At 42.2% G+C, this 9,173-nt stretch overlaps 1 pseudogene; it reads left to right on the top strand.

Moving 5' to 3' along the window:
- Positions 1-2,004: 2,004 nt before the first annotated feature.
- On the top strand, positions 2,005-5,144 carry LOC123482011 (annotated as a pseudogene).
- Positions 5,145-9,173: the final 4,029 nt, after the last annotated feature.

Genomic DNA, 9,173 nt, shown 5'->3' with positions numbered 1-9,173 from the left:
TAAGTTAATATGTCACATAGAAGTAAAGAGAGTCAGTGTAAAGGATCACTCGTAGAGCCAGTAGAAGAGACAGAGCAGACAGATGAGTCTAGCGTTGTACAAGAAGCAGTACAGTCTGAAGAGCCTCGATGAAGTGGAAGAGCCCGTACATTAACGGAAAAGGGAAAATAATTTCAGAAAGAAAAAACAAAAGAACTACTAATTCGGCTTTGACAGCATTTATGAACGCTGGAAAGCTTTAACTAAGGTGGCTAAGAAATCAGTTACAAAACAAGATCCAAGTAACATCCTACACGAACACAGCAGCACTATTCAAAGAGAGTTATCTGAACTGAATAATGTTTATGAAGAATATCGCAGGATTGACAGCCCAGCTCACGAGATGCGCCGCTAGCTGGATAAATGTATATCAGTCACCAAGATTGTTGTACACAACGCGCAATCTCAAATTCAAGGAACAAAGGAGGAACTGATTTGGCCGGATGCAAGCTCCGTATTCGCATCTACGATTTCCAGTGTGTCATCTCCAGACTTTAAGTCTTCTAAGGCCACTTCCATTCGCTCTAATGTATCCTCAGTTAAACGACAAGAAGCCGCTGCTGAGTATGCAGCCACAAAGGCTGTGTTGAAGATTATGGCTGAGCAAGAGTGCCACCAAGAGAAACTCCAAAGACTTGAAGTTGAGGACAAGAAGATAGTTGCAGAGCAAGAAGTAGCTGCAGTAACTCGTCGTCTTCAAGGCGAAAGAGAAGAGACTGAACGTAAGATAGGAAAGGAGAGACAAGAAGCTTTGCTCTTAAAGAAACAGCAAGAAGAGAATGCTGCAAGGAAAAGATCTGTAGAAGACTTAAAAAGAGAGCTTGGACGTTTAGAGGAGATAAAAAGACTGAACGCGGCCAGAGCAAGGCTTCAAGTCTATGACGAAAATGAGTTGTATCCAGACCAAAGGCTTACTCCACATAAGTCTGAGCTGCCTACATTTGAGCAACCAATTGATCAGGTAAATCCTGTGTATCAGCACCCACAACCACTAAGGGATGTGGCTCCAAGAAATGTGCTTCAAAACGACACAAGTGAGCTTGTGAAAGTCCTGGCTGAGGCTATATCAGCAAATAGGCTTCCCATTCCAGAGCCTACAATTTTTAGTGGGGATCCACTCAAGTTTAACCATTGGAAGTCTTCCTTTCAGACACTGATTGAGAGAAAAAATATTCCAGCTGCAGAGAAAATCTTCTTCCTTCAGAAATATGTGGGAGGAGCAGCTAAAGAAGCAGTAGAAGGTTATTTTCTGATCGATTCAGAAGATTCATATCATGCAGCATGGGACCTGCTCAAGGAACGTTATGGTGAGCCGTTTGTGACTGCCAAGGCCTTCCGAGACAAATTACATGCTTGGCCAAAACTAGCTCCTAAGGAGAGTGCAGACTTAAGAAAATTTGTAGACTTTCTACGTAGTTGTGAATTCGCTATTGCTCACAATGAGAGTCTAAAGGTTCTTAATGATGATATTGAGAATCAAAAACTAGCTGCCAAACTACCCGACTGGTTAAGTAGCAGATGGAACCGAAGGGCCACACAATACCAACTGGAACACAGAAGGTTCCCAAGCTTTAACTATTTTGTGACATTCCTGTCGATGGAAGCTAGTATTGCGTGCAACCCTATAACATCCTACAACGCATTACGACAAAGTGAACCTGATAAAGCAAAGATCAAGAACCAAACTGTAGGTGCCAAGATCTTCACAACTAACATCAGTGAGAGAAACATAGTCACATGTGTGTTATGTAAGAAATTAGGACACAGTTTACACAAGTGCTTCAAATTCATTGAAAGGACAGTCGCGAACGAGTCAAGTTCATTCAGAATGAAAGACTGTGCTTCGGATGTTTAAGTCCTGGCCATCAATCCAAGAGCTGCAGTAGCCGGATGGTCTGTGACACCTGCTCAAAACGTCATCCCACATGCCTACACGAAGATCGCTCAAAACAAGAACCAAAAAGGGGAAACATCTAAAGACATAAGTTATGGCAAGGAAAGAAAGCTACTGTCAACACAAGAGGTTATCAAGGAAACCACATCCAACAGAGTTGTGCAAGATGGCAATACTACACAGACTTCAGCGATAGTACCTGTCTATGTGTCAACGCAAAGTGATTCAAGTAAGGAAGTTCTTGTCTATGCTCTGCTAGATTCACAAAGTGATTCTTCCTTCATTCTTGAGGAAGTAGCAAACATTCTAGATACGAACACGGAACAAGTGAAGCTGAAACTATCTACAATGTCGTCAAAAAGGACAATTGTACCCTGTAAAAGACTCAAATACCTACAAATAAGAGGTCTATTCTCCTCTAAGAAGATCACAGTGCCAACAACGTACACTCGTGAATTTATCCCTGCCAATCGGACACACATTCCAACTTCAGAGACCGCTAAAGCATGGCCTCATTTGGAGCATCTTGCAGAACACATTGCACCGCCAAAGGAATGTGAAATTGGTCTGCTAATCGGATACAATTGCCCACAAGCGCTAATGCCCAGAGAAGTCGTATGTGGAGAAGAAAACGAACCCTTTGCTCAGAGAACTGATCTAGGTTGGAGCATAGTGAGTTATGGTGACCCACAAGAGCACTACAGTGATGCAATTGGAGTAAGTCACCGCATCATTGTAAGGAAAGTGACACCTGAACCCAAACCAACAATCAAGCTCAAAGGTGAAGTTCACTATGTTTGCAAGACTCAGATCAAGGAAATGATCAGTCCAAATGATGTAATTAAGGTACTAGAATCTGATTTTAGTGAAAGAGTTGAAGAAGATGCAACCGTCTCTCAGGAAGATCTCCACTTCTTGACTAAGCTGAGAGATGAAATCAAACACAAACAAGATGGTCATTATGAAATGCCCTTACCTTTCAAACAAGACAGACCAAATCTACCCAATAATAAGTCATGTTCTGTTCAGCGTCTAAGAGGCTTGGAACGAAGGCTCAAGAGAGACCAGAAATACTGCTCAGACTACATGAACTTCATGAAAGATATCATTGCTCGTGGTGATGCTGAGAAGGTTCCCGAAAAGGAACTCAACAATCATCCAGCCTGGTATATTCCCCACCACGGGGTATACCACCCTCAAAAGCCTGGGAAGATACGCGTCGTCTTCGATTGCTCAGCAAGATTCCAAGACACGTCATTGAATGACCACCTTCTTACTGGGCCAGAGCTCACAAATACCTTGGTGGGAGTTCTCTGCAGGTTTCGCAAGGGCCCAATTGCTATTATGTGTGATGTGGAGCGAATGTTCCATCAGTTCCATGTAAGACCGGAAGACCAAGACTACCTGAGGTTCTTATGGTGGGAGAATGGTGACCTGATGTCTCCGCCATCAACTTTCCGGATGAAAGTCCATCTGTTTGGGGCAGCCTCCTCACCCGGCTGTGCCAATTTTGGTCTCAAACATCTAGCCGCTAAAGGTCAGGATCAATTTAACCAAAACGCTGTTAAATTCATCCAAAGGAATTTTTATGTTGACGATGGACTGGTGAGTGTAACGTCTGATGCTGAGGCAATTCAACTCATCAAGGAAGCAAGAGGTCTTTGCAGCACAGGCAAGCTAAGACTACATAAGTTCGTCTCCAACAGCAAGCATGTATTGAAATCAATACCAAAGGAAGAGTGCGCTGAAAGTGTCAAAAACCTTGATATGGCTTTGGGAGAGCCACTCATGGAAAGAGCTCTCGGAGTGCAATGGTGCGTGTCCTCTGATGACTTTCAGCTCAGAGTTACAGTCAAGGAACACCCGTTGACCAGAAGAGGAGTGCTATCAACAGTAGCTTCCATCTACGACCCATTGGGGTTCGTAGCCCATTCATTCTCCTAGGAAAGCAGATATTGCAACAACTGTGTCGAGACAAGGCCGGTTGGGATGAACCACTCTCAGAGGAGCTCAAGACACAGTGGGAATCTTGGCTACAAGATCTACAAAACTTGTCTAATGTAAGGATCAGAAGGTGCTATATTCCAGCAAACTTCATAGATGTCAAACAGTACGAGCTTCACCACTTCTCAGATGCCAGCGTCACAGGCTATGGGGAGTGTACTTATCTCAGAACAATCAACACCAATGGGGATGTCCATTGTTCGTTAGTCATGGGGAAAGCACGTGTTGCCCCCACCAAAGTGACCACAATACCACGCCTTGAGTTATCTGCAGCAGTGGTAGCAGCAAGGACAAGTGTTGTGCTCAGAAAGGAGCTCGAAATAGATGGTCTTCAAGAACATTTTTGGACAGACTCAAAGGTTGTCCTTGGATATATAAACAATGATGCAAGACGATTCCACGTCTTTGTGGCTAACAGAATCCAAAGAATCAAGTCCACTACAGATTCAAAGCAATGGCGATTTGTACGTTCTGAAGATAATCCTGCGGATCATGCTTCAAGAGGCCTAAAGGCAGATCAGTTTGTAGCTTCAACTTGGTTTAATGGGCCAGATTTTCTGTGGAAAAGAGAGCTGCCCATAGAAGACGTCAAAGTAAGTGAGGTCATTGACAATGATCCAGAACTTCGAAAGGCCCAGGTGCTCAACACAAAAGCAAAAGAGGACTGCTCTCCACGAAATCAATGGAGATTAGCAAGAGTAGCACAGGTGTACCCTAGCACTGATGGAAGAGTCAGAAAGGTAAAACTGTTAATTAGTGACTCAACCTTAGATAACCAGGGAAAACGCACTACAAAGCCAGTCTATCTTGACAGGCCTGTATACAAGACAGTTTTACTGCTTGAAGCAGAATGAATGTTATGGTTATTTTGTGAGGTGAAATCCCAAAGGATGTGATTTGGTGGGAGTTTAACTGCCATAAATGTTATTCATGTCATTATTAATAGGTTTTACATAATATCATTATTATTTGTACAACTTGTATTTTGAATATTGATTTTGCTTGTATTTATGTGATAGGAACTATCTGTACATTCTATGTTGTGTTGGGACGCTTTTAGTGGTGACAAGTTCCAGACATCGCGGTAAAGTAGCGGCGGTAAAGTTTAGTACTCTGAAAGATAAGTTAAATTAACGACGTGTTTATTTACAAGTATTCTTGTTTCTAAGTGGACCCATTTCCCTCTCAGTTGTGTGCAGCCAGCGAGGTATGTTCATTATGTTAATTATTTGTCGCGCATATTTACGTGCAAGGTTTCTGTAACGTGAACGCCAACTTGTGTTTTGTGCATGTGTTGAAATGTATTTAAACAGTTCGACGGTGGATTGATGACGGTGGAGAATTTAGTAGAAGAATAAATCCATCAGTAACCAGAACAGCGGCGTCGTGTATTTCCTGGAGGGAGTGATAGTCGAACTCGTGTCTGCGTGATCGGTTCCTGACCTGCTCTGCAAGACGGCTCGTCAAGACGGACTCACAGATAAGCCACTGTTCAGTGTTAAAGGACTCACACAAGTTCATCCGTTTTTTCATGAAGACGTCCGTAAGTCAGACACTTAAGTTTGTGTTCTGAAAAAGGTGACACAAGGGATTGGAAAATATAAAGGACTTCTAAGGGCTGTGTGTAGCCAAGTAACATAACAGTGTGTAACAAGATATTAAGAGACATTAATGTAAGTGATTTAGCGATATTGATAATTCTTTATTTAATTGAATATAAGTCATTGATTTACTTAAGAAGAGGATTTATGTTTGTGCATTTAAGAAAGCTGTTATTTTGAGTGATTTTGCAACATTTCAAAATCTTTATAATATAATTATAATAATTGGTCATTTAGCAGACGCTCTTATCCAGAGCGACTTACAGGAGCAATTAGGGTTAAGTGCCTTGCTCAAGGGCACATCGACAGATTTTTCACCTAGTCGGCTCGGGGATTAGAACCAGCGACCTTTCGGTTACTGGCACAACGCTCTTAACCACTAAGCTATAATGCCTGCCTTTATTCTGAAGGGTTAATTTCAAAGACAATAACTTAACTTGGCATATTCTATTCTCTTGAGTATTTCTTTTTGTAAAATGTTTGTTGTAAACTCTACTGTTTATTTAAGACAACTGTCTTGTGTACAGGTTACTTTCAAATAAGTTAATATGTCACATAGAAGTAAAGAGAGTCAGTGTAAAGGATCACTCGTAGAGCCAGTAGAAGAGACAGAGCAGACAGATGAGTCTAGCGTTGTACAAGAAGCAGTACAGTCTGAAGAGCCTCGATGAAGTGGAAGAGCCCGTACATTAACGGAAAAGGGAAAATAATTTCAGAAAGAAAAAACAAAAGAACTACTAATTCGCTTTGACAGCATTTATGAACGCTGGAAAGCTTTAACTAAGGTGGCTAAGAAATCAGTTACAAAACAAGATCCAAGTAACATCCTACACGAACACAGCAGCACTATTCAAAGAGAGTTATCTGAACTGAATAATGTTTATGAAGAATATCGCAGGATTGACAGCCCAGCTCACGAGATGCGCCGCTAGCTGGATAAATGTATATCAGTCACCAAGATTGTTGTACACAACGCGCAATCTCAAATTCAAGGAACAAAGGAGGAACTGATTTGGCCGGATGCAAGCTCCGTATTCGCATCTACGATTTCCAGTGTGTCATCTCCAGACTTTAAGTCTTCTAAGGCCACTTCCATTCGCTCTAATGTATCCTCAGTTAAACGACAAGAAGCCGCTGCTGAGTATGCAGCCACAAAGGCTGTGTTGAAGATTATGGCTGAGCAAGAGTGCCACCAAGAGAAACTCCAAAGACTTGAAGTTGAGGACAAGAAGATAGTTGCAGAGCAAGAAGTAGCTGCAGTAACTCGTCGTCTTCAAGGCGAAAGAGAAGAGACTGAACGTAAGATAGGAAAGGAGAGACAAGAAGCTTTGCTCTTAAAGAAACAGCAAGAAGAGAATGCTGCAAGGAAAAGATCTGTAGAAGACTTAAAAGAGAGCTTGGACGTTTAGAGGAGATAAAAAGACTGAACGCGGCCAGAGCAAGGCTTCAAGTCTATGACGAAAATGAGTTGTATCCAGACCAAAGGCTTACTCCACATAAGTCTGAGCTGCCTACATTTGAGCAACCAATTGATCAGGTAAATCCTGTGTATCAGCACCCACAACCACTAAGGGATGTGGCTCCAAGAAATGTGCTTCAAAACGACACAAGTGAGCTTGTGAAAGTCCTGGCTGAGGCTATATCAGCAAATAGGCTTCCCATTCCAGAGCCTACAATTTTTAGTGGGGATCCACTCAAGTTTAACCATTGGAAGTCTTCCTTTCAGACACTGATTGAGAGAAAAAAATATTCCAGCTGCAGAGAAAATCTTCTTCCTTCAGAAATATGTGGGAGGAGCAGCTAAAGAAGCAGTAGAAGGTTATTTTCTGATCGATTCAGAAGATTCATATCATGCAGCATGGGACCTGCTCAAGGAACGTTATGGTGAGCCGTTTGTGACTGCCAAGGCCTTCCGAGACAAATTACATGCTTGGCCAAAACTAGCTCCTAAGGAGAGTGCAGACTTAAGAAAATTTGTAGACTTTCTACGTAGTTGTGAATTCGCTATTGCTCACAATGAGAGTCTAAAGGTTCTTAATGATGATATTGAGAATCAAAAACTAGCTGCCAAACTACCCGACTGGTTAAGTAGCAGATGGAACCGAAGGGCCACACAATACCAACTGGAACACAGAAGGTTCCCAAGCTTTAACTATTTTGTGACATTCCTGTCGATGGAAGCTAGTATTGCGTGCAACCCTATAACATCCTACAACGCATTACGACAAAGTGAACCTGATAAAGCAAAGATCAAGAACCAAACTGTAGGTGCCAAGATCTTCACAACTAACATCAGTGAGAGAAACATAGTCACATGTGTGTTATGTAAGAAAATTAGGACACAGTTTACACAAGTGCTTCAAATTCATTGAAAGGACAGTCGCCGAACGAGTCAAGTTCATTCAGAATGAAAGACTGTGCTTCGGATGTTTAAGTCCTGGCCATCAATCCAAGAGCTGCAGTAGCCGGATGGTCTGTGACACCTGCTCAAAACGTCATCCCACATGCCTACACGAAGATCGCTCAAAACAAGAACCAAAAAGGGAAACATCTAAAGACATAAGTTATGGCAAGGAAAGAAAGCTACTGTCAACACAAGAGGTTATCAAGGAAACCACATCCAACAGAGTTGTGCAAGATGGCAATACTACACAGACTTCAGCGATAGTACCTGTCTGTGTGTCAACGCAAAGTGATTCAAGTAAGGAAGTTCTTGTCTATGCTCTGCTAGATTCACAAAGTGATTCTTCCTTCATTCTTGAGGAAGTAGCAAACATTCTAGATACGAACACGGAACAAGTGAAGCTGAAACTATCTACAATGTCGTCAAAAAGGACAATTGTACCCTGTAAAAGACTCAAATACCTACAAATAAGAGGTCTATTCTCCTCTAAGAAGATCACAGTGCCAACAACGTACACTCGTGAATTTATCCCTGCCAATCGGACACACATTCCAACTTCAGAGACCGCTAAAGCATGGCCTCATTTGGAGCATCTTGCAGAACACATTGCACCGCCAAAGGAATGTGAAATTGGTCTGCTAATCGGATACAATTGCCCACAAGCGCTAATGCCCAGAGAAGTCGTATGTGGAGAAGAAAACGAACCCTTTGCTCAGAGAACTGATCTAGGTTGGAGCATAGTGAGTTATGGTGACCCACAAGAGCACTACAGTGATGCAATTGGAGTAAGTCACCGCATCATTGTAAGGAAAGTGACACCTGAACCCAAACCAACAATCAAGCTCAAAGGTGAAGTTCACTATGTTTGCAAGACTCAGATCAAGGAAATGATCAGTCCAAATGATGTAATTAAGGTACTAGAATCTGATTTTAGTGAAAGAGTTGAAGAAGATGCAACCGTCTCTCAGGAAGATCTCCACTTCTTGACTAAGCTGAGAGATGAAATCAAACACAAACAAGATGGTCATTATGAAATGCCCTTACCTTTCAAACAAGACAGACCAAATCTACCCAATAATAAGTCATGTTCTGTTCAGCGTCTAAGAGGCTTGGAACGAAGGCTCAAGAGAGACCAGAAATACTGCTCAGACTACATGAACTTCCATGAAAGATATCATTGCTCGTGGTGATGCTGAGAAGGTTCCCGAAAGGAACTCAACAATCATCCAGC

The sequence above is a fragment of the Coregonus clupeaformis genome, chromosome 27 (genome assembly GCF_020615455.1).
Source record: "Coregonus clupeaformis isolate EN_2021a chromosome 27, ASM2061545v1, whole genome shotgun sequence".
Lineage (NCBI taxonomy): Eukaryota > Metazoa > Chordata > Actinopteri > Salmoniformes > Salmonidae > Coregonus > Coregonus clupeaformis.
The sequence above is the reverse complement of the archived record's forward strand: the minus strand, read 5'-3'. Positions and strand labels throughout refer to the sequence as shown.